Here is a 27,136-nt window from a genome sequence, read left to right on the forward strand (position 1 = left end):
ATAAACAAAAAACTGAGGCATATCATCACCGATTTTTTTAAAATTTTTATATATTTGGGGTGTACAAATACAGGCTTCTTACATGCATACATCGCATAGTGGTAAAATCTAGGCTTTTAGTTTATCCATCATCTGAATAATGAACATTGTAAACAATAGGTAATTTTTAAACTCTCATTCCCTTCTGACCTTTCCACCTCTTGGAGTTTCCAATGTCTATTATTTGACTGTATATTATGTCAATGTGTACTCATTATTCTCATTACTTAGCTCCCATTTATAAGTGAGAGCATGCAGCATTTGACTTTCTGTTTATGAGTTATTTTACTTAGGATAATGGCCTTTAGTTTCATTCATGTTGCTGCAAGAGACAAGATTTTATTTTTTGTGTGTGTGTGTGTCTGAGTAGTATTCTGTGTATATATTGACTATATCTCTTTATCCAGTCCTCTCTTGATGCATACTTAGGTTGATTCCATACCTTTGGCATTGTTAATAGTGCTGCAATACAAATATGAGTGCAGGTATCTGTTTTTAATAATTATGTATTTCCCTTTTGCATACACCCATTAGTAAAATTGCTGGATCAAATGGTAGTTCTATTTTAAGTTTTTGAGAAATCTCCATATGGTTTTTCATAAAAGTTATTACATAAAATTTGCATTCCCACCAACAGTGTATAAGCATTCCCTTTTCTCCACATCCTTGCCAACATCTGCTGTTTTTAGGCTTTTAGTAATAGCCACTCTGACTGATATAAGATGGCATCTCATTGTGATTTTAATCTGCATTTACCTTATGATTAGTGATGTTGAGCACTTCTTAACGTTTCTTGGTTGCTTGCATGTCTTCTTTTGAAAAATATCTGCTTGTATCTTTTGATCACTTTTTAGTGTTTAATTTTGTTTTCTTTTTGACTTGTTTGAGTTCCTTGTAGATTCTAGATATTAGCCCTTTGTCAGATGCATATTTTGCAAGTATTTTTTCCCGTTTGGTAGGTTGTCTCTTTACTCTGTCAATTGTTTCTTTTGCTGTGCTGAAGCTTTTTAGTTTAATTAAGTCCCATTTGTTGTTGTTGCATTTGCTTTTGAAAAATAAGTCATAAATACTTTGTCGGGGTTGATATTCACAAAAGCTTTTCATGGGTTTTCTTCTAAGAATTTTATAATTTTGGGTATTAGTTTAGGTTTTTAATCCATCTTGAGTTAATTTTTGTATGTTTGAGAGTTATGGGTCTAGTTTCATTCTTCTACATATGGCTACCCAATTTTCAGCAGCATTCATTGAATAAGGTATCATTTCCCTAGTGTATATTTTTGTTGACGATGTCAAAGATCAGTTGGTTGTAGGTATATGGCTGTATTCCTGAGTTTTCTATTCAGTTCCATTAGTCTATGTGTCTAGTTTTATAAAAGTACCATGATATTTTGGTTACTCTTGCCCTCCAATATAACTTAAACTAAGGAAATGTGATGCCTTCAGGTTTGTTCTTTTTACTTAGGATTTCTTTGGCTATTTCAGCTCTTTTTTGATTTTATAGGAATTTCAGAATTTTTTTTCCAATTCTACGTAAAATTCATTGGAAATTTCATACAGATCACATTGAACCTGTAGGTTACTTTGGGCAGTATGTTCATTTTAATGATATCTTTATAATATGATATGCTTTATAATATAATTCAAAATCAGTGGTTGATGTCTCTACCTTTGTTCTTTTTGCTTAATTGCTTGGTTAGTCAGGATCTTTTGTGGTTCCATACAAATGCTGGGGTTGTTTTTTTCTATTTCTTGAAACATGTCTTCCAATTCATAAGCATGGATGTTTTTCCATTTGTTTGTGTAATCTGCAATTTCTTTCATCAGTGTTTCGTAGTTCTTCTTATAGAGATATTTCACCTCCTTACTTAAATATATTCCTAGAAAAATTTTGTAACTATTATGAATGAGTTGTCTTCTTGATTTCATCCTCAACTAGTTCATTATTGGTTTATAAAAATGCTACTAATATTTTGTATGTTGATTCTGTATTCTGAAACTTTACTGAACTCATTTATCAAATCTAAGAGTGTTTGATGGATTCTTTAGGGTTTTCTAGATGTAAGAGCATATTATCAGCAAATAAGGATAATTTTACCTTCTCTTTCTCAATTTGGATGCCATTTTTTCTCTTCACTCATTACTCTGACAAGGACTTCCAGTTCTAGGTTGAATAGGAGTGATGAAAGTGGGCATAAGTAATGTATCAGGATACAAAATCAATATAGAAAATCAGCTGTATTTCCATACACTAACAGGAAACTACAATAAAAATAAAGAAAGAAATCAATCCCATTTACAGTCTAAAAAGAATAACATACTTAGGAATAAATTCCACCAAGGAGGTGAAATATCTGTATGCTAAAAACTATAAGACATTGGTAAAAGCCATTGAAGAAGATATAAATAAATGGAAAAATATCCTGTGTTCATGGATTGGGAGAATTGATATTGTTCAAATGTTTATACTGCCCAAAGTGATCTACAGATTCAATGCAATCTCTACCAAAATTCCAATAACAGTTTTGATAGAATTTTTTTTTAAAACACCGAATTCATATAAAACCACCTTTACTATCTAAGCAATCTTGAACAAGAAGAACCAAATCAGAGGCATCAAACTTCCTGATTTCAAATTATATTACAAAATGATAGTAATCAAAACATTATGTTATTGGCAGAAAACAGACACATAGGCAAATAGAAAAAATAGAAGATCCAGAAATAAAACCACACGTGCACAGTCAACTAATGTTTGGCAAAGGTGTCAAAAACACTCAATAGATAAAATCAGTGTTGTGGAATATTATTCAGACACACAAATAAGGAAATCTTGCTATTTATGAAAACATGGTTTAACTTGGAAGACATTATGCTAAGTAAAATAAGCCAGATGTGGACAGACAAATACTGTATGATTGCACTTGTCTGTGGAATCTAAAAGAGTTGAACTCATACAAACAGAGAGTAGAATGGTGGTGACCAGAGGTCGAGAGGTGAGGGAAATGGGAAGATGTTGGTCAAAGGTTACACACTTACAGTATAAATAAATTTTATAGACCTAATGTGTAGCATGGTGACTATAGTTTATTAATTATAATGTACACTTAAAAATTGCTAAGAGAATAGATCTTAAGCACTGTCAACACACACACAGGTTATTATGTGAAGTGATGGATATGTTTTATGTGAAGTGATGGATATGTTAGCTCAATTGTAATAATCATTTCACAATGTATGTGCATATGAAAGCATCGTGTTGTACACCTTGAATATGACCATCTTGGTTACCTATACTGCTTAAGTAGTAATACCCATCTTTTGATTGAGTACTTACTGTATTTGCAATATTGTGTTAAGTTCTTTACATGTCTTCTTTCATTTAATTCTTACCCTTTTAGGGATTTTCAAGTTCTCGTTTCAAAGTTGTGGAAACTGGTGCTTAACAACATTAAACAACCAGTATTCTAAGTAGCAGAAGCAAGTATAATTATGACATAGGTGAACAGTAGAGCCAATATCTGACAAGTAAAATACTATTCAATGATAAAATAAGGTAAACTTAGGCCAAAAAAGTTACAAAGTGTAAAACATTATATAACTGTTAATTAAAATAAAATTGTTAAGGATATTGGTGAGCTTTACTGTTAAGCATAATATTATATGAGAAAGGGTGGTACAGTTTTATGGAATTTTATTCTGAAAAGGCTGAATTCTACTTTGGACTCGTGATGCTTCATTTCTAAGTGGTTTTTGAGGGAGCTGTATTCACAAGTGTCACTGATAAATGGGATTCCTGAATACCTCTTTAATATTATTGCATGTTATTTGCCACTGCCAATATCCCACTGAAGAGTTCCTTGGTAAACATGGTTTGGAGTACAAAATGTAGGCTCCACACCCAAGAAGGTCATTCCTTAAAACCTTAAGTTACAATCTTGACAGCAAATGACAAAGGAAGCCTAGAAGATAAACAACCTAGGGAAGTGTAATACAAGGTGAAGAGAGTCTTCAAATACGCTAACTGGCTCCAAGTCACTCTACTCACAAATCCACGGATAGAAGAGAAAGCTGTAAAATAAAAATGTCATGGAATCAAACTAATGAGTGATTGACATTCCTGGCTGTAAGGTAAAGCTAGAAAGTCAGTGGTTTAAAGAATGGATGCTAATCTTTCCAGAAGCACGTTTGTTTGATTCTAGATGTCATACTTAATCACTAGGTGGCACTGCTTGGAGTCTGGTATCAAACCCAAGTGCTCATGTTCTTTCCCACCTAGACCATCTTATATTTAATTAAGTGGAAAGAAGTATACACAAATACATAGAAAACACAGAAAACTTTTAGTAATATACACACCATAAAATTATAGTTTTTTCCAGCTAGAATAGATTTAATATCTGATTTATGCAGAAGTAAATTGGTCTGGAATTCCTGGAACTAATTTTTCTTTTAGGTTAAGCCAGGTGAATTATCTATAAGAAATAATAAAGGATGTGGTAAAATGTTAAAAAAAAAAAAGGCATTTATCTAAAAGTCATGAGTGGGCTCCACACCTTGACTAATCCAAGATAACTATAACAATGTTGAATGTTATTTCTGTATTTTTGCTCTGTATATTTGAAATATTAACAAGTACTTTCCAGTTTGTATTTTGAGAATTGTTTCAATCTATTCACCACTGTCATCCTACTAGAACCTCATTAACGCAGGTTCTCATTAGGTCTCAATGTGATTATTTTAACAGCTTTCTAAGAATTTGTGTCTCCCTCCTCAATAATTATCTAAGATACAAATCTGCCCATGTTGCCTCATCCTTGTAAGCATGCAATGGCTACACACCACCACAGAGCAATGTTGAGCTTTTTTACATGGTATGGAAGACTCTTTATATCATTACTAATGCCTGCTTAACCCGTCATATTCTCCTCCATTCTCTGTCTTTCTGAGAGAATCCAGAAATGTTAAACTGCTTTTTTTTTTTTTTTCCATTTTCCCAGAAGCAAACAGTTTACAGTTTTCTTCATTTGGATAACTTCTAGTAATTAAGTTTGGCAGAACACCTCCTAATTCTAAAGCAATTACCCATTTTGTTACACGTACTGTTTATAATCTTATAGTGTAGAAATTATTATAATATTACGAATTTTAAAAATCAGTCACCAAGATGCTAGGTTATGTTGTCGAAGTTATACTATTAGCAACTGCAGGAGGTTAATCTCATATACTATTTCTTGAACACTACATTTCATTTTAAGGGAGGCTGGCGATCTAACCTACTATATTTTATAGAAAGCAACTTTGAATTTGACTTGTTCCTGTATATCACAGAAGAAATGACCCATGATGTCTAGCTGACCACAAAAATCACCCTTGACAGAGATGTTAAGAAACACATTTGTTGTGACTATTTGTGATCACTCTCTCAAGAAATAGCTTTGAACCCAAAGCAGATAAATTTTTTCCTAGTTCCCTTTATAGATAAATATGTATGTATTTGATCTATACAAATTTGTATATTCGATTATATAAAATATGATATATGGACTATATATTGTCTCATCCTTAAATTTATAATCATTATAACTACTAGAATAGCACATATATGCAATTAAAATATATATAAAAATATTTTAGTCCAGGCGCGGTGGCTCATGCCTGTAATCCCAGCACTTTGGGAGGCCGAGGCAGGCAGATTAGGAGGTCAGGAGATCAAGACCATCCTGGCTAACATGGTGAAACCCCGTTTCTATTAAAAATACGAAAAAATTAGCCAGGCATGGTGGCAGACGCCTGTAGTCCCAGCTACTCGGGAGGCTGAGGCAGGAGAATGGCGTGAACCCGGGAGGCAGAGCTTGCAGTAAGCCGAGATCATGCCACTGTACTCCAGGCTGGGCGACAGAGTGAGACTCCGTCTCAAAAAAAAAAAAATATATATATATATATATATATTTTATAAAACCAACATAAAATTGGTTAGAAAGAAGGCTAATCTTAACCGTTCTCATCATATATATATAAGCATTTTTTAATATGTATTTTTCCTTGATTATATTCAGAATTCTCATCTCCAATACAGTGCTCCAAAAATACATGTGAGACTTGTTTCTTTTTCCTTCAAAAATGAGATTCTTCTGCTTCCTTCCTTTCTGTCTCTTTTCTTCTTTCTTTCTCACTTCAGAAATGTATATCAACATTTTCTTATTATTTAAAAAAATTATTTACCAGCTCTTCCACAAAAAAAGATAATTGTATAGCCAAAAACATAAAGCAGGTCAGACATCAGTATTATTAGGCTGTTAAAATAAAATACTATTCCAAGTACGACAAAGAAAAGAGTAGGAGACTCATGTCAAAATGAAGTGAATATGGCCAATAAAGAAAGTGTTTTAGTGCCTTCCATTTATCCTCTTTGTTTTTGCTTTTATGATGTAACTTGAAGTCTTTCCAAATGAAAATACAGTAGAAGTCCAGGAGATTGAAACATCTACTTCACTTTCATTTTATTTCACCAGTGTAAAGCAAGAAGATACTGTACTGTGCTTTCCGTTGATATGTGTGTAGACTATTTTGGCATCTTTTAAGTCCCAGTAGGAAATCCTTTTCCTTTTGTTGTTTGTCACTAAAATCAGCTCATGGGTTCAAAGCTGCCAGTTCTTTTACTTCTTTTCAGCTGCCATTGTCCACAACTTGCCCAATTACCTATTACTCCTTGTTTGCAGAACCTATCTCAGGCAACCTTGAAACATCCTATAAGCTATTGTCAAGACTCCACGGACATCCCCGTTCATTAAATGAGGGCAGCACTATTGTGATCAGTCACAATACAAGGTGCAGCCTCAGTTTTTTGAGGACCTTCTTTAAAGTGGCACATCCTGTTAGAATGCTCATCTGTGGTATTAACAATATTAATTCTTTAATTCTAAAGGTAACATCCATGATATTGTAGCAATTTAAACCCAGAATGTTATGTTGGCTTAAGAATAATGTCAGAAAAAATAACAGAAAAAAATGTCCTTGAAGGATTAAAGAAGAAAACAAATATCTTGAATCTAAACCTCCTTTCAATTTACCAAGTTTGAAATAGCATAAAAGAAGCAAGCACTTGCTAAATCTCTTTTTTCCTGCTCTATAATACTTTAAAATAACAATTATGTGATTAAATATGTGAAGGTTCTCAGTATGCGTTTTGTTTCTAAGTTGTTTAGGTATGCCTCCAACCTGACCTATTAATACTAAGCAACTTTGTTTTACTATGACAAAAGGTAGCCACCTTCCACTTCTAAAGCTAATGCAGAATAGCCTATTGAAATATACTTCTTTTCCCATAAATGGTAGCCACCTTCCAATTCTAAAGTGGATGCAGACTAGCCTATTAAAATATGCTCTTTTTCCCGTAAATGTAATGCTGTTAAACAATCTTATATAAATATCAAAACAAAGCAGGTCAGAATTATATGTACATATTCATTGTTAGGAACAATGGTTTCCTAAAAGGATTTGAAAATAAACAGGTCTTTATGTATAATATGAAGAGAACTTCATATTAAATTCTTGAAAAATGTACTTGAAGGTAAATTTAGAGACAGTGTACATCCTTTACGGTACTTTTATAAGTCAACCTTAAACAAATCTTAAATGAGAAAATATATTAAGATAGTGTGAATGCTGTTTTAAGGTTATTCAACTCCCACCAACACTCTTTGTCATTGTATTTCATTTGCAATTCTTATACTACCTAAGTATATACACACTTTTCAGTTTATTCATTATTTATTACAAGAAATATGTTAATCCAGATATTAAAGAATCAACATAATTTAATAAAGTGATTCAGGAATAAGACATTTTAATTCCTGTGTAATATTATACAACTTAATTTGTATTTTAAAATAAACATTCACTGCTTAGGTAACTGAAAGTTGCCCACTAACATAGCTATTTAATATTAATATTCAGGACCATAAGAGAAAGAAAATAAAGCAAATCTTCCCAAACAATCTGATCTTCCGTGTTCTAAGTCTAATTTTTTAAGCTATATCAAATATAGGTCTATTTAATAAACATGTATAAGCCGAAAAGTTTGTGTCATTTATCTTTAAATATCTTGCCTGTAAATATTAGACAGAGTATATCTATAGGAAGGGTACGAGTAAATTATGAAATAGGATTGCAATAAAATATACTTCATCCATTTCAAACTTACATTATAGGCTTTAGAATAAACTATTTCTCTTACTTTTTTTTCAAAATTAAAATAAATACAGAAATAGTTAACATACTCCAACTTGGAACACCTGCGTTCTTCAGCAGAATTCAAGCCATGGTGGAGCTGATGAGGGATATTTGAAGTGCCAATCAAGGAGCTGTTCCCAGATCCTCCCACGTGGTTGAAGCCCTGCTGTCAGGAACATATTGGAAAGTTGTTCATTCACTTGAGGTGACAGATACAGATTGTGACAAGCCTCATATTGGGATTCTAGCTCAGGGGGTAACAAAGAGTGAAGTGAGAACGCAAAATTCATGGAGGAAAATGTCACTTGCCAATCTCCCTCCTTCCATACATCTTACTTTGCTTTGGACTACAGTTCACATATTACTCGGCAACAGAAAACAGGCTTATGTGAGTTTTTCTCTTACATCCTTGATTTGAATTCTTAAGACAGAATGCTTTTATTAAATAATTAGAGAATCAAGTAGTAATTTTGAAGTATGTCAATTAATCGCAGTTTTTTACCCTAGTGAAAGTCAAATTTAATTACTAGTGACAAAATTAAACTGGAAAATTTGAAAACTTGTATCTTAAATTTGTACACTTATTTGGCTGATATCTGAATATATCACTACTTTGGCAGATACAAATTCATCTCTAATCTGTCCATTCCATTTTTCTAGAACTTAAAGCTCTGGAGTTCTTTAGCTATTTCAAAATACATATATATAGATATATATATATAGATATATAGATATATATATATACACATATAATGTTAATACCGATTTTATAAGCTACAAATGGAATGCATATCTTCTTTCAGATCTCCAAGGAAAGTACCAAATACTGTACTTCTATTAATTAATAGTGATTAAAATAACACAATATAGAAACAATTTTAATGAATGTCTAAAATCATAAGGTGTATTTATTTTATATATATATATATACATGTGTGTATGTATGTGTATGTGTGTGTGTCTGTGTGTGTTCATAGAGAAGCGTTGGGGGGGTCTTGCTCTGTCACCCAGACTGGAGTACAGTGGTGCAATCATGGCACACTGCAGCCTTGACTTCCCCAGGCTCAGGTGATCCTCCTGCCTCAACCCTGAGTAGCTGGAACTACAGACGCACACCACCATGACTTGCTAATTTTTGTGTTTTTCATAGAGCCAGGGCTTTGCCATGTTGCCCAGGCTGTTATGTTATATTTTTACTCCGATATAATATACCTAAAAATTAATAATACAAATTAAATTAGAAACCCTCAAACATGAAAATTTTCTAAAAAGTTTTTAAATGCATTGGTTCAAGCGAGAAACTAAGTAAAATAAAACAGTATTTGGAATGTATACAAAATCTAAATACGAAGATGTGCCTCACTAGAAAAATCTATAACCTGATATATTTCATTTGTAAGAAGGAAAGTTTATTAATTAGCATTTATCCTTGAGTTTATAAAATTATTTTTCAAATTAATAAGAAAGGAAGGGAGGGGTAATGAAAACAAAAGTCAAAAATAAAAAGCAAGCCCTTCAACTAGCTATAAAAATAAGAACAGATTAGAGGAGAGGTGACAGCAACAAAATAAAGAAATAGGAGGTCCCCCACACATCCCTCCTGTAGCATCAATAACTGGTAGCCATCCATGGACAAAAGTGCCTTTGTGGAACTTTGGGATCCAGATAGGAAATTGTGAAACTCCAGTTGACCCAAGAATGATGAGAGCCATTTTGAGAAGATAGGTTCCCTGCCCAGGTGTCAGGCATGCTGACTGTGGTCCTGAATACAGATCCAGAAATAGCCTCCTCCTTTTGTTGACTCAACTACAGCTCCTTTGGCCTTGGTTCCAACAGCAACATCTCCCAAGGTGCTTGGGACGAACCATACCCACCCACGTCTCAGGTAACAAGGTCATCTACTCACCAGCTTGGGTCCTGACTGTGGACACTGAAGTGGCCTCTACCTGTCCCCAGACCCTCTCAGCTGCAGTTTGGGAGCAGTCCTGAATAACCAAGAAACTAATGAGAGACATGTCTGTCCATGCTTCTGGAGGCAGACCCAGATGTCTAAGAGTTGGAAGAATATTGTTCTAATGTTCATGCTACACAAAGTGATTTACAAATTCAGTGCAATCCCTATCAAAATTCTAATGACATGTTTCAAGAAATAGAAAAAAACAACCCCAGCATTTCTATGGAACCAGAAAAGATCCTGACTAACCAAGCAATTAAGCAAAAAGAGCAAAAAAGAACAAAGGTAGAGACATCAAACTTACTGATTTTGAATTATATTATAAAGCAATAGTATTTACAACAGTATGATACTGGCATGAATATAGACACATAGACAAATGGAACAGAATAGAAAGCCCAGAAATAAACCCAAGCATATATATTCAACCATTTTTTTAAATGGTGCCAAGAATGAAGAATACACAACTGAAAAAAGATAGATTATCCATAATTGATATAGGAAAAGCCAGATATCCATATGCAAAGTGATGAAATTGAACACTATTTTACACCATGCACAAAAATCAATTTAAAACAGATTAATAACCTAAACATAAGACCTGAAAGTGTGAAACTCCTAGGAGAAAACACAGGTCAAAAACTTCATGACATTAATCTTCAAAATACTTTCTTGGAGGCAACACCAATAGAACAAACAACAACAACGACAAAAAATAGACAAGTGCAACTACATCAAACTAAAGAGCTTCTTCAAAAGAAGCGATCAAGAGAGTGAAAAGGCAACCTATAGAAAGGTTGAAAATCTTTGCAAACCATTTATCTGATAAATGGTCAATATCTAAAATATTTAAGGAACACTTACATTTCAGTAGTTAAGAAAACACAAAACAACACAAAATATTTCACTTAAAAATAGGTAAAAGGACTGAATAGACATTTTTCCAAGGAAGACACACAAATAGCCAACAGGTATATGAAAGGTGCTCAAAAATCACAAGAGAAATGCAAATTAAAACCACAATGAGATAACATCTTACACCTGTTAGGGTGACTATTAATCAAAAAGTTCAGAGATAACAAGTGTTGGCAAGGCTATGGAGAAAAGGCAATATTTATAGACTGTTGGTGGGAATGTAAATTGAAACAGTCATTGCGGAAAACAGTATAAAGTTTCCTAAAACAATTAAAATAAAACTATCATATCCAACAATCTTATTTTCTGGGCATATATCCAGTGGAAATAAAATCAGTACCTCAAAAAGACATCTGAACCTGCATGTTTATTGCAGCATTATTCACAATAGCCAATATAGGACAACAACCTAAGTGTTCATCAACCAATGAATAGATAAAGAAAATGTGGGGGGTGGGGGGTGTGTGGGGTGTGTGTGTGTGTGTGTGTGTGTGTCTGTGTGTGTAATTACAGTTATTCAGCCATAAAGAGGATAATTTTGCCATATGAGACAACATGGATGCAACTGGAGAACTCTATGCTAAGTAATATAAGTCAGACACAAAAAAACAAATGCTATAATACTATATAATCTTACTTATGCATGGAACATAGAAAGTCAGCTTCATAGAAGCAGTGAATATAATGGTGGTTGGGAGTAGAGAAAATGGGGAGATTTTTATTAAGGGTACAAAAATTCAGTTGTTCAGGATAAATAAGATCAGGGGATTTAATGTGGAGCCTGGTGACTATGGTTAATAATACTGTATTGGATACCTGAAATTACCTAAGAGAGTGGATCCTAAGTGTTCTCAGCACACACACATACAAAGGTGATTAACCATGTTAGGTGATGCTAATTAACTTTATTGTGATAATCATTTCATAATGTGCATGTATATCAAATTATTGCATTTACATCTTAAATATATAAGATTTTCATCAAAAAATAACACTGGGACATGAGAAAATATAAAAATAATTATGTGAATTTAAAATAATATTAAAGAAAAGGCATATATCCTGGAAACTAAAAAAGGACTGAAGGAAATAGAGATATGGGGTATATTTTAACACTATATATACACACACACACACATACACACATTATATATATACTATGTATAACATCTCTACACACACCATATACATACTATATAATGTTAAAATATACCCCATATTAAGTTTCAATATATAACTTTTCAACATATATATATGTTGAAACCTATGCTAATTTGAAAATCTGAAAAAATTGCTAATATTCTCCTGCATAATTAAGTCATTTTTATGAATTGAGACTGTAAAAACATCAATAACCTTTTGGTTCATAGCAATTTTTTAAAAATAAATTATTTTTCTTGTCCTAGAAGTTTTGGACATATTGATAATGCAGTTATTAAGCAAATATTGTATTGTACAGATGATTCAAAACAATTATTTGTACTTATAACAGAATTTAGTGAAGTGTTATATGCTGAATATTAAAAATCAGTAACTGGTTGTCAGGAGGGAGGCTTAGCCAGATGGTTGAATAGAACCCGCCAGTGATAATCCCCCATAAGAACACCAAATTGAACAACTATCCACACAGGGAAGCACCTTGAAAAGAACAAAACATCAGGTGAGCAATCACAGTACCCAGGTTTAACATTAAATCAAGGAAAGAGGCACTGAAGGGGTAGGAAAGAGTCTTGAATTCCCTGCATCACCCCTGCCCCATCCCCCAGCAGTGTCATGTGGTATGGAGAACATTTTCTGTGTGTTTGGGGGAGGGAAAGTGCAATGATTGTGAAATTTTGCATTTTAGAACTCAGTGCTGCCCTGTCACAGTCAGAAGCAACACAGGGTACAATTCAGCTGGTGACCAATAGAAGGAGCACTTAGACCAGTCCTAGCCAGAGGAGAATTGTCCATATCAGTAGTGAGAGTCTGAGTTATGACTAGCCCTACCACCATGGGCTAAAGTACTCCGGAGTCCTAAATAAACTTAAGAAGCTGTCTAGACCACAGGACTGCAATTCCAGGACTAGTGCTGGTGCTGTGCTGGGCTTGGAGCCAGTGGACTTGGGTACCTGTAACCCAGTGAAACAGCAGCTAGGGTAGCCAAATGAATGTTTGTCACCCCTCTTCTAACTCCAGGCAGTGCAGCTGAGGGCACCAGGAGAGAATCCTTCTGCTTGAGGAAAGGAGGAAGGAGAGTAAAGAGGACTTTGTCTTGCAATTTGGATACTAGCTCAGACACAATAAAATAAAGCACCCAGCAGAGTCCTGAATCCCCCATTCCAGGCACTAGCTCTTGCATGACATTTTTAGACCCACTTTAGGCCAGAGGAGAACTTGATGCCCTGAAGGGAAAGAGCCGGTCCTGGCAGCATTCATCATCTGCTGACTAAAGAGCCCTTGGCTTTGAAGAAAAGTCAACAGTGTCCAGGCAGTAGTCCTCATGGCCCTGAGATGGTGGTAGCCATGGGGAGAGACTTCTGCATGAGGAAAGGAAAGGGAAAAGTAAAAATTTGCCTTGCAACTTTAGCAGCAGCTCAGCTGCAGTAAAATAAAGCAACAAGCAGCCTCCTAAAGTCCCCAGTTCCAGGTCCTGGCTCCCGAATGGCATTTCTAGACCTACTCTAGGCCAGAAGGGAACCTGCTGCCCTGAAGAGAAAGACAGAGGCCAGGCAGGATTCATCATTTGCCTACTGAAGAGCCCTTGAGACTTGAATAAACAGCAGATGGGCCAGGAAATAATTTCTAAAAGACTTGGTCAAGACACAGTACTGTGCCAGATTCAGGTGTAAACTAGCACATTCCCAGTGTTGGCGACCATAGGAGTGTTTGTATCACTCCTCCCCCAACTCCAGGCATCATCAGCATGGAGAAAGAGACTGTTTGAAAGTAGGAAGAGAACATCAGAATCCACCTGTTAATCCAGGAAATTCTCCTGGATCTTACTGAGGATTACCAAGGCAATACTTCTCTGTGTCTGCAAGAGTCATGCCATTATTTGTCTTGGGGTGCCATCTAATGCACATACAGCTGCAGTGACCAAAGACAGATCATAACACTCAATTCCCTTTGAATGCTTGGAAAGCTTTCTCAAGAAGGACAGGAACAAATAAGACCAGACCGCAAAGATGAGAATAAATATCTAGCTCTTCAATACCTGGACATTGATGAACATCCACAAGCATCAATACCATCCATGAAAGCATGACCTCACCAAACGAACCAAATAAAACACCAGTAACCAATCCTAGAGTGACAGAGATATACGACCTTTCAGATAGATAATTCAGTTTATCTTTTTTGAGGAAGCCCAGTGAAATACAAGATAAAACCAAAAAGGAATTGAGAATTCTATCAGATAAATTTAATAAGAATATTAAAGTAATTTTGAACAATCAAGCAGAAATTCTGGAGCCAAAAAAGTGCAATTGACAAACTGAAGAATGCATCAGAGTCACTCAACAGTAGAATAGATCAACTGAAAGAAAGAATTACCGAGCCTGAAGACAGACTATTTGAAAATAAATGGGCAGAGAAGACAAAAGAAAACAGAATAAAGCATGCCTACAAGATCTAGAAAATAGCTTCCAAACAGCAAGTCTAAGAGTTATTGGCTTAAAAGAGTAAGTAGAGGGAGATCAGGATAGAAAATCTATTCAACAAGTTAATAACAGAGAGCTTTCTAAACCTAGAGAAAGGTATCAATATTCAAATACAGGGAAGTTACAGAACACCAAGCAGCTTTAAACTTAATAAGACCACATCAAGGATTTAATAATCAAACTCCGAAGGGTCAAGGATAAAGAAAGGATCCTAAAAGCAGCAAAAGAAAAAAACCAACATATACAAAGCTTTAATAAGTATGTTAGCTGACTTCTGAGTGAACACTTTACTGGCCAGGAGAGTGGCATGACATATTTAAAATGATGAAAGAAAAAGATTTTATGCTAGAATATTATATACAGTGTAAATATTCTTCACACATGAAGGATAAATAAAGACTTTTTCAGACAAACAAAAGCTGAGGGGTTTTGTCAACATCAGACATGTCCTACAAGAAATGCTAATGAGAGTTATTCAATCTGAAAGAAAAGAATGCTAATAAGAAGCAAGAAGTCATCTGAAGGTACAAAACACACTGGTAATAATGGCACAAATACAGAATATTATAACACTTTAATTGCGGTGGGTAAATTACTCATATCTTGAGCAGAAATGCTAAGATGAATTTCTCAAAAATAGTAACTTTTCAAGACATAGACAGTATAGTAAGATATAAATAGAAATAAAAAATATAAAAGTGTGGAATTTAAGGTGTAAAGTTCTTTATTTTTGCTTGTTTCTTTGTTCAATCAGAGTCAAGTTGTCATCAGTTTAAAATAATGAGTTTTAAGATGTTACTTGCAAGACTTATGGTAACCTCAAATCAAAAAACCTACAAGAGATGCAAAAAAACAAAAAAGCAAGGAATTAGAACAAACAACCACAAAACAAATAGCAAAATAACAGTAGTAATTTTGTACTTACCACTAACATTGGATGGAAATGGGCTAAACTCTCTAATCAAAAGACGGAGTGGCTGAAAGGTGAAAAACAAGTCCCATTGACCTGTTGCCTTCCAAAACACACTTTATCAATAAAGACGCACAGACTAAAAATAAAAGAATGGAAAAAGATAATCCTTGCCCATGGAAACTAAAAGAAAGCAAGAGTAGCCGTACTTATATTAGACAAAATAGATTTCAAGACAAAAACTATGAAAAGAGACAAAGAAGATTTTTATAGAATGATAAAGGGGCCAAGTCAGCAAGAGGATATAATAATTGTAAACATATATGTGCCCAAAACTGGAACACTCATGTATATAAAGCAAATATTATTAGAATGAAAGAGAGAGACAGACCCCAATTCAATAACAGCTAGAGACTTCAACATCCTACATTCAGCATTGGATGGATCGTTGAGACAGAAAATCAAGAAAGAAACACTGGGCTTATGCCGTACTATAGATTAAATGAACTTAATAGATGTTTACCAAACATTTTACCCAATAGCTGCAGAATACACGTTCTTCTCCTCGGCACATGGATTATTCTTAGAATAGGCCATATGTTAGACCACAAAGTAATTCTTAGAAATAATTTTTTAAAAATAAAATTATATCAAGTATCTTCTCTGATGACAATGGAATTAAACTAGAAACCAATAATAAAATAAATTTTGCACACTATACAAGCACATGGAAATTAAACAATATGCTATCATTTAATAAAATTTAACATTATTCTTTGATAAAAAATAACCCTCAAACAACCATGTATAGAAGAAGCATAGCTCAACACAATAAAAGCCACTATGACAGACTCACAGCTAGTAACATACTGAATGGAAAAAAACTGAAAGCATGTTCTCTAAGATGTGGAACAAAACAAGGATGCCTACTTTCAACATTGTTATTCAACATAGTACTTGAAGTCCTAGCTAGAGCAATCAAACAAGAGAAAGAAGTAAGGAGCATCCACATAAGAAAGGAATAACTCAAATTATCCTAGTTTACAGAAGATATAATATCATATTGGGAAAAACCTAAAGACTCCACCAAAAACTATTAGAACTAATAAACTCAGTAAAGTTGCAGTATACAAAATCAACATACAAGAATTAGTAGCATTTCTGTATGCCAATAGCACACAATCTGAAAAAGAAATCAGGAAAGTAATTCCATTCACAATAGCTACAAATAAAGTACACTACTTAGGAATAAACAACTAAAAAAGTAGATCTCTTCAATAAAGAGTATAAAGCATTGATGAAATAAATGGAAGACACCAAAAAATGAAATGATATTCTATATTCATGGAATGGAAGAATCAATATTGTTAAAATGTCTATGCTACCCAAAGCAATCTACATATTCACTCTAATCTCTATCAAAATACCGATGACATTCTACATAGAAATAGAAAAACAAATCCTAAAATTTATATGGAACCGCAGAAGAGCCAGACTAGTAAATCCTCCTCAGAAAAAAGAATGAAACTGGAGGAATCACATTACCTGGCTTCAGATTATACTACAGAGTTATAGTAACCAAAACAGCATGGTACTGGCATAAAAACAAATAGACCAATGGAACAGAATGGAGAACCCAGAAACAAGTCCATATATCTACAGTGAATTTATCTTTGGCAGAGGAACATGCATTGGGGAAAAAAGAGTCTCTTCAATAAATGGTGCTGGGAAAACTGGATATCCATATGCAGAAGAATGAAACTTGATCCCTATCTCTCACCAAAAATCAAATAAAAATGAATTAAAGACTTACATCTAAGACCTCAAGTTATAAAACTACTAAAATAAAATATTGGGAAAACTCTCCAGGACATCGTTCTAGGCAGAGATTTCTTGAGTAATACCCCAAAAGGATAGGCAGCCAAAGCAAAAATGGACAAAAGGGATTACTTCAAGTTAAAAGTTCCTGCTCTACAGCAAAAGAAACAATCTACGGAAAAATATTCTCTGGGGAAGGGACAACCCGCAGAATGGGTGAAAATATTTATAAACTACCCATCTGACAAGGGATTAATAACCAGAATATATAAGGAGTTCCAATAACTCTATAGGAATAAATCAAACAACCCAATTAAACTACGGCCTAGGCTCCAGCTTTGGCTCTAGCATGGGCTCCAGCTCTTTCAGCCGCACCAGCACCACCAGGGCTGTGGTTGTGAAGAAGATCTAGATCCGCGACGGGAAGCTGGTGTCCGAGTCCCCTGACGTCCTGCCCAAGTCAACAGCTGTGGCAGTTCCTCCCTGCCTGCCCCTCCTGCAGCTTCCCCAGAGCCCGGGAGGGAGGCCGCTGTGCAAGAGAGCACAGGGAACAGGAGTCCCACCTGAGGCTCAACCCTAGCCCTCAGCCCACCTGCGGGGCGTTACTGCCTGGGGACCCCCCTTGCCCAGGCCTCCAGCTACAAAACAATTCAATTGCTTCTTCTTTTTTTTTTGTTCTGTCCAAAATAAAACCTCAGCTAGCTCGGCGAAAAAAAAAAAAAAAGGGGCAAAAGCAAAAGATCTGAAGATCTGAATAGATATTTCTCACAGAAAACATACAAATGGCATCCAGGCATATAAAAAGGTGCTCTACATCATTGTTCATAAGGGAAATCCAAGTCAAAAATACAATGATATGTCATCTTAAGTCAGTCAAAATGGCTTTATCCAAAAGACAGGTAATAACAAATGTTGGCAAGGATGTGTAAAAAAGGGAACCTTTTTACACGGTTGGTGGGAATTCAAATTAGTACAACCACTATGGAGGACAGTTTAGAGGTTCCTCAAAAAACTGAGAAGAGAACTACCATATGATTCAGCAATCCCACCTCTAGGTATATACCCAAAGGAAAGGAAATTAATTTACCAAAGAAGTATCTGCACTGTCACGTTCATTGTAGCATTATTCACAGTAGCCAAGATTTGGAATCAAAGTAAGTGTCCACTAACAGGTGAATGGAAAAATAAAATGTGGTACATATAGAAAATGGAGTACTACTCAGCCATAAAAAGAAAAAGATCCTGTTATTTGCAACATTATGAATAGAACTGGAGAACATTATGTTAAGTAAAATAAACCGGGCACATAAAGTCAAACTTCATATACTGTCATGCATTTGTGGAAGCTAACAATTAAAACAACTAAACTCATGGAGATAGGGAGTATATTAATGGTTAGGAGAGGCTGGGATGAGTAGTGGTGGTGAGGAGGAGGGGATGGTTAATGGGTGCAGAAATACAGTCATATAAAGTAAATAAGATCTAGTATTTGATAGCACAACAGGATGACTACAGTGAACAATAATTTATGGTACATTAAAAATAACTGACTATATTGGAAAGTTCATAACACAGAGAAATGATAAATGCTTGAGGTGATGCATAACATATTACCCTGATGTGATTATTACACACTATATGCCTATATAAAAATATCTCATGTACCCCATAAATATATACACACAGAAGAATTAAAAATTAAAATTAGTAATTGTCCTTCATACAATTACCATTTAGAAAATATGATAGAGGCAAGTGAGCTAACTTACGTCAAAACCTACAACAACAAAAAAATAAAATGCAGAAACATTTTATGAGAAATATAATACCTATATGCAAAAATAATAAACTGACTTAAAACTATATTTGGGTGCAATAAAATGGACACACATACCAAAGATAACTTTGCAAATATTAATGCAAAACAAATATTCTCAGACCAAAAATTTTAAACTACATAAATGAATTCCCAATATGTGTTAGATATGTGAGAATGACTGAAAATTTAGAAAGCACAATAATCTTAATAAGGAAGTTTTTCCTATACAAATATTAATAAGTTTTAGAAATTTCATTTTTAAAATAATGTGACTCTGATGAAAAAATCAAAAGTTAGACTGAGGGGAAATAAACTAAATGAGATACAATAATTAAAATTAATGTTACAAAATATTAATCTGTGCATAAAGGTACTCACTAAATAATGACCAGAAGACTGATTAGCTTTTTAATCTGAAATAAATCTTCATTTTAAACAAAGAATTTTAAAATTTAAAATATTAGCAACAATTTTTTTTTTTTTTACTATATATAGTAGTGTGTCACGTAACATTTTGGTCACTAATGAATCACATATACCACTGTGGTCCCATAAGTTTATAACACATAATTCTACTGTATCTTTTCTATGTTTAGATACACGAATATTTAAATATTTACTACTGTGTTATAATTGGCTACAGTATTCAGTACAGGAACATGCTGTACAGGTTTATAAGATAGGAGCAATAAACAATACCGTATAGTCTAGATGTGTAAGCAGCAGGCTACACTATCTCAGTTTGTCTAAGTACTCTATGATGTTCACATGACAATGACATCACCTAACAATGCATTTCTCAGAACTTATCCCTGTCATTAAGCAACAAATGACTGTATTCCTCTTATAGTATGTATACAAAATGAAATTACATAAAATAAATATTTAGCTTTTTAAATAACTTTTTAAAGACAAGTTTTGATTTACCTTTTATGACTATATAGTTTGTAAATGTATTTGTTACCTATACATTATTTAGCCACATCAGAATAACAGAGTCCTAAGTAAAGATTAAATATCAACAAACTCTTCTAGTGTTGACAGTGTTACAAAAGCTACAAAATATGAGAATCTAAAGACGTTTTCTAGGGATAACAAAATGTTTTGACTTTATATTCACTGATATTCTGCTAATGAGACAAGTACCAAATGCTGATTTCTCTGCTACTTTTCAGATAGCATTTGTCATTAAACTGTTAATAATGATGATTTTTTTTTACCTAAAGGAATATTAGGTTTGTGGATTTTCTCAGGTTACTAAGCAAGGGTATGTCTTCTCTTTCCTTTTCTCTGCCTCCCTCCCTGCCTCTCTCCTTCCTTCCCTCCCTCCCTCCCTCTATCCAATGGATTATAAATCTCTTTCCTTTCCTTTCCCTCCCTGACTTCCTCCCTCCCTCCCTTCCTTCCTTTCTTCCTCTCTTTCTCCAATGGGTTATGAATCTTTCTTTTATGGAAGATTTTATACTGAAATAAATAGACCTTATATGAAGAGAAGACAATTCTACATTAATTTGTTTTTGTCTTGCTGTAATTTTTTTCCACGAATTGTTTGATATTGTTCATGACAGCAAGCTAGAAACCACTACATGGCTAGAGGTAGTGGCTAATGCAGAGAAAGAGGGAAGACAAAGAGGGCATATGGAAAGCAATATAATTCTGATACCAGCATATTTCACAAAAAATATGAACTAACCTATACATTTATATTTTTTATTTGTATTCTTCACTCTATTGTAAACCTTCTTCCCCCAGTGAGGGAAAATATATATATTTGAGATAAATTACTTAATATCATAGTGAGGAGTGTAAACCCCAGGTAGTTTTTCTTGAAATCTATTATTGAAAATTAATATGTTACAGATAGGCGTTAATTTTTCTAAGGCCATAGATAATTCACATAGCATCTTATATATATTTATGTGTATGTATGTATATATTTAAATACATACACATATAGATATATAAGATGCTATGTAAATATACATACATACATAAACACACATGTATATATGATAAAGAAAATTAACAGGAGCTAAAGTAATATAATTGTTAAGAACCAGAGGAGAAGATATGATGAAAGTAAAGGGAAGATAATTTGATGCACATCTTTGCACCCAAGAGACAGTATTAGTCACTCTGTAGAAGACAATATTGTGAAAGCTATTTCAAGTGAATATTGATAGAAATAAGTTTTCTCTTTAAAAATGAAAATTAGTGTATATCTTCACAACAGTTAACACAATTGTGAGATATTCAGAAAAGTCATTAATTTGAGGATATATTTTTAGCCTTTTAAATAAAACCAAATATAATTTGGTCAAACCAGTGAATTATAGAGTAAATCAATAATCAGATGAAGGCTTCATATATGAATTATTTAAACTGATTTATTTGCTAATGGATTAATTTTACTGTAGTTCATGGGCACAAAATTGATCAGATTAAATAGGCATAAATTTTACTTGGACAAGTGAGGTATGCCACAATAAAAAATTAAAATGTACTTGCAAACATACCTGACATGCAACACACATATAAATATTCATATTAACACCCTACATGCAGATAAGAGAAGAACCTGTAAACTTTACTTCAAGGCATACATTTTGAATTAGAAACTTCTTTTTTTTTTTTTGAGACAGAGTCTCACTTAGTCGCCCAAGCTGGAATGAAATGGTGCGATCTCGGCTCACTGCAACCTCCGCCTCCCAGGTTCAAGCAATTCTCCTGCCTCAGCCTCCCCAGTAGCTGGGATTACAGGCACGTGCCACCACCATAATTGATAGTAACTTTTTTATTATATTAGCTCTTTTGCTAGTTACATGACTGCACTTTTTTTGAGGTAATGTTAGCAATTCATTTATAACTTACTAAGTTTGAGATAACTGTTAGATAATCAAGAAAATACCTTGTCCTAATAGTAATTTTGTATGTCATAATGAAGAAATTTCCTGCATAGAGATAAAATTATATGAAATTATGGGTATTTAAAGAATATAAGGCCTTGAGTAGAACATGGGAGTGAGTGATGATAAGAAAAAGTTTCCAAGACTAAGTCATAGAACAGTCTAACGTCCAAAGTTGAATTTGTGAAATGCACACACAAAAAATACTCAGAATGAACAGATAATAAGACAAGAAAACCCAGTAAATTTGAAGTCTGGAATTCCCTGTTTTTTTAAAGTGTTTTACAAAGTGATTTCCATTGGATCTGGCAATATAGAAGTAATGATAAGCTCAATGAAGTAAGATACATTGAAGCAATCAGAGAGAAGACTCTGCCTGGTATGTGTTCATAACAGAATGGAAGAGAGCAAAAATAGAGACAACCATTGCAGAAGAATATTTTGAGAGTTTTACAGTAGAGAAATGAAGAGGAAGGGAGAGCTGCAAGTGGAGTCAGGAAATGTTTTGTTTGGTTTTGTTCTTGAGGTTGCATAAATTAAAAAAGTTCTTAAATGTTGAAAGGATTGATTTAGTGAAAGGAAAAAGTTGATGAAAAAGGATGGGAAAAGGGAAACTACTGGAGTAATGTCTTTAACTGCAAGAATGGATGGCATCTAATGAACTAGCAGAGTGTTTGACCTTTGAACAAAATCCAGACAGTCCATGCATAGTAATAAGGGAAGTCAAAGTACACAGACAGAGATCAAGTAAGTGTTAGATATGGTCGTGGTAGCTTTTGGAATTTGTTGTCCTGCTTTTTTTTTTTTTTTCTATTTTATCAGTGAATTAGGAAGCAAGACATCTACTGAGAGTAAAGTTAGGGGAAATAGTGTTGAAGATTTTAGAAGAGATTTAGATTTTAGAAACAAACAAATATTATAAGAGAGGGGGATAGTGATGGACAATAAAATGTAGGATGAACAGAAACATTAAGAGCTTTAGAATTATTGGTCACTAATGTACTTGGAAACAGTCTGCATGTTTGTTTTCTTTTTCTCTACAGCCACATTGAGCTAGTGCCAAAGAGAGTAGGATAATAGTAACTGTGAGGTTGTTTTCCTAAATGAATAAAATGAAAGGACATAGGGAAATGGAATTTGAGATGAAAATGACAGATGAGATTTATGATGTGCAAAGACGGAAGTGAGATAGTGAAGTGAAGCTACTGACTGACTGAAAAACTAGCGGCATCAATGGATTATAAATCCTGATAAAGGAAGACACTTACAGAAGTCAGGATACTAGAAGAGATCATCCAGAAACATAGTTGCTGAGGATGTGAAACTACTCTTGAGATTGAGACTGGCGAGATGTTGCAGTTACTGGTATCCAACACCACCTGTGGTATGACTAGCAAAGTAAGTGGTCACTATTGTGCCATTGTGCTAATGTTCTAGTAGTGGAGACACATAAAACATATATATATATATATATTTTTTATATAATATATATACATACACACACACACACATACACACACATACACACACAATTTCCTTAAAATCCTGGAACATGGTAACGGCTCAATTAAAAAAAAAGTTCCATGAGTTAATAAATGAGAGAATACATATATGAGAATAAGCATCAAGGCTGATTAACTTAAAATTTTCTCTGGTTTTCACTTAATATTGAGAAAGCTTTTAATCACAGAACATGGATCTACTATTAAAATGTCAATGTTATAATAGGCAAAGACTACCGGGAACAGTCCTCTTGTTAAACAAATTGTGTGTATCACCTCTGGCAGCAAGAAAGAACACACAACATGGGGAAATATGGTATCCTGAAAAGAGGGTGTTAGCAAGAACCTGGTAAAGTACTGAAGTTTTTGGTGGGTGATTTGGAGGAGGTTCTAAAGAATCAGAAGTTTGCCCTAAATTGCATGCTGTTAGAAGGGGATGGGAGGTTTGGAAATGTGTATTTCATTACAGCTTTGCCTTATGTTCTCTCTCCTAATTGCAACTTTGCATCAGTCCATTTGCTATTATGTTTTTAATGTACTACTTTTTCCCGGGAGATGTCTTATAAGAATATCATAACTTTTACCTATTGAACATTGCAAAAATTAGTTCAAAGGTAGTTTTAAAAGTTCCTGATTGGCCAGGCATGGTGGCTCACGCCACCATGTAGTGTAATCCCACTACATTGGGAGGCCGAGGCGAGTGGATCCCTTGAGGTCAAAAGTTCAAGACCAACCTGGCCACAATGATGAAACCCGTCTCTAGTAAAAAAAAAAAAAAAATACACACACACACAAAATTAGCTGAGTGTGGTGGCACACACCTGTAATCCCAGCTACTCAGGAGACTGAGGCAGGAGAATCTCTTGAACCCAGGAGGCAGAGGTTTCATGAGCCGAAATTGTGCCACTGCACTCCAGCCTGGGTGATGGAGGGAGACTCAGTCTCAAAGAAAAAGAAATAAAAACAAAAACAAAAACAAAAACTGACAAAAGACGATTTGTTGCAATAAGGTACAAAATTATAAACAAGACCTAAGGCTATCCAAAGTAAAGATTACATCATGCCTGCAGGGCATCAGTTTTGCTAAACAGGTTGTTTTGACTGACTCTAAGATTGCATACTTAACTTAAACATTTCTCTCTGCTGACTCCTAGTTGTAGATAGAGATTTACTCCTTTAACCAATTGCAAATTAAGAATCTCTGAATTCACCTATATCCTATCAGCCCCTGCTTCCTGATATCATGCCCTTTCCAGCTGAACCAGTGTATATCTTCCAAGCATTGATTTATGCCTTTGCCTATAACTCCTGCCTCTCTAAAATGTATAAAACCAAATTGTAATCTAACCACCTTGGGCACCCTTTCTCACTCCTTGAGCCTGTGTTTCCCTGGGCTATGGTAACTTATATTGACTCAAACTAAACCCCTTTAAAGTATTTTAAAGAGTTTGTTTTTTTTTTTTTCATGAACATCCTGTGGAGCACATGTGGTTAGTTCAGCATAGTTCAAGGGGTAAACTGTAACAGATCCTATTCATACTCCACCCAATATTTTATATGCTTGTCTGTGTTTACCTATAGCTGTACTTAAACATTCCTGTACATTAAGTATGTTTCTGGCACTGTCTCCTTTCCTTTTCAAGAACCTGTGTTTCTCTTATTTACTGTCTGGAAGTATTTTCCAGCACCATATTATTTTGTACAGTTGCATTCAGATAAAATCCTTAAATATGGAATTTCCCTCCGACAATGAAGGATGGAAGTTATTGAATATATACTCCACCCTCCAAGCCCTTTAATGGAATGAATCCAAGATTTATCTCACACGGTTTCTCAGAGTTGCTAATAGACTGAATGCTGGTTGAATGATTGTTAATGTATATTAATAAAATGTGTATTTTATGGTGTTTCTCTTTTTCTCTTACTTTGCCTGTTTCTCTGCTTTTGTTTTCTGGAATCATATCCAAAATCAACTAAACGAATCCAAGTTCTTGACTCAATTTCTACTATGGAAGAAAACCTAAACTAAGACAAAATCAGTACAAGTCGATTTGAAAACAAAAGGGGGAGTGGGTGGGTGGATATTTACCTAATTACGTGAAGGATGGCAAAGAGTCTACAAGTTGAGAAATGAGGAGCAAGGTATTCCTGTTAAAGAAATCAGTTTATGAGAAAATAGTGAGTTGTAAAAAAAATTACAAAAAAGAGAGAATATAACAGAAACTGATAGCAAACGAATGTGGTTTTATTATAGTGATTGGTGGGGAGATTGACAGAAGATTTTAGAGAACTAGACAGAGGCCATAGTAATGGTTTTGAGTTTTGAATTAAATTAAATAGAAAAATCATTGCACATTTATAAGCACAGAAAATAAATAAGAAATTATAATACTTCCTGATGTTCTGCAATCCACCAGGAAAGATTAAATTGATAGGGCATCCAAGAAAAGTTGTTTTAAGCTTGAATAGATAGCAGTTGGTTTGGGAGTAAATGTATACGCTGAGGAAGAAAGTAGTGTTCCAGAAACGGAGAGGAAAAAACAGACATTTCTCAATATGTGAATAATAGGAGTATAAATCCGCCAATCTCTGGGAAAAGACAACACAGTTAAAATGTAAAATACACATAGTCTTTCACCCATTTTTAGTAATATATATATATATGCATGTGTATATATCACTCTATTATATACTATTTATGTAATATATTTACATATTTGTGATAAACATATAATGTATTTAAATATATAATATGTATTATATATTTTATATACTTATAGAAACAAAAATTGTATATATACATGCATATATTGCTTGTAAATTTGTGGAATAATGCATGCACAAGAGTATTCATTGAAAAGTTTTAAAGAGCATAAAACCAGAAACAACCTATATGGTCAAACTCCTATAGATTATGAGACATTTATAAAATGGTATATTATTCAGTCATTACAAAGGAAAACAAAACTGATCTATGTTGATCCCAATTATATTACCTGAAAAAAGCAAGGGACAGAAAGTTTTTGTAGTTTGCTGCCTTTCATATAATATCCTATGTTATCTAGTACACATAAAATGCAAACTTTAATAAACTCATTAGTTAATTTCAGCATTATTTGCTCTTTCTATGAGAAGAACTCTCACACCAAGGAATAGAGCAGTGAAAAGTTTACCAAACTGCAGCCTACTGTTTTGTATTAGTAGTAATGTTACAGATATCAAAAGCATTGTGTCTTACAAGATTCTGCCTCTTTTAATTTTAAAATGACCTGTTGAGTTTTAAGTCAACAGAATTTTGACTCTATACTCTATCGCTTTTAACTGTGGGGTTTTGTTGATTCTTCTGCCTTCATTCTCTTAGGTTTTCTTTCATTTTGAAGTTTCTATTGTGAAAGGAAAA

The 27,136-nt window shown here is 34.0% G+C and overlaps 1 long non-coding RNA gene across 1 annotated transcript in view; it reads right to left on the reverse strand.

Annotated features, from left to right (window-relative positions):
- Positions 1-27,136, reverse strand: part of LOC129532968 (uncharacterized) — a 104,005-nt gene that overhangs the window by 19,168 nt on the left and 57,701 nt on the right. Inside the window, exon 3 of the long non-coding RNA XR_008678951.2 lies at positions 8,319-8,437. This is a non-coding gene — a long non-coding RNA (uncharacterized lncRNA). The remainder of the gene's footprint in view (positions 1-8,318; positions 8,438-27,136) is intronic.

The sequence above is a fragment of the Gorilla gorilla genome, chromosome 3, assembly GCF_029281585.2.
Source record: "Gorilla gorilla gorilla isolate KB3781 chromosome 3, NHGRI_mGorGor1-v2.1_pri, whole genome shotgun sequence".
NCBI classification, from domain to species: Eukaryota; Metazoa; Chordata; class Mammalia; order Primates; family Hominidae; genus Gorilla; species Gorilla gorilla.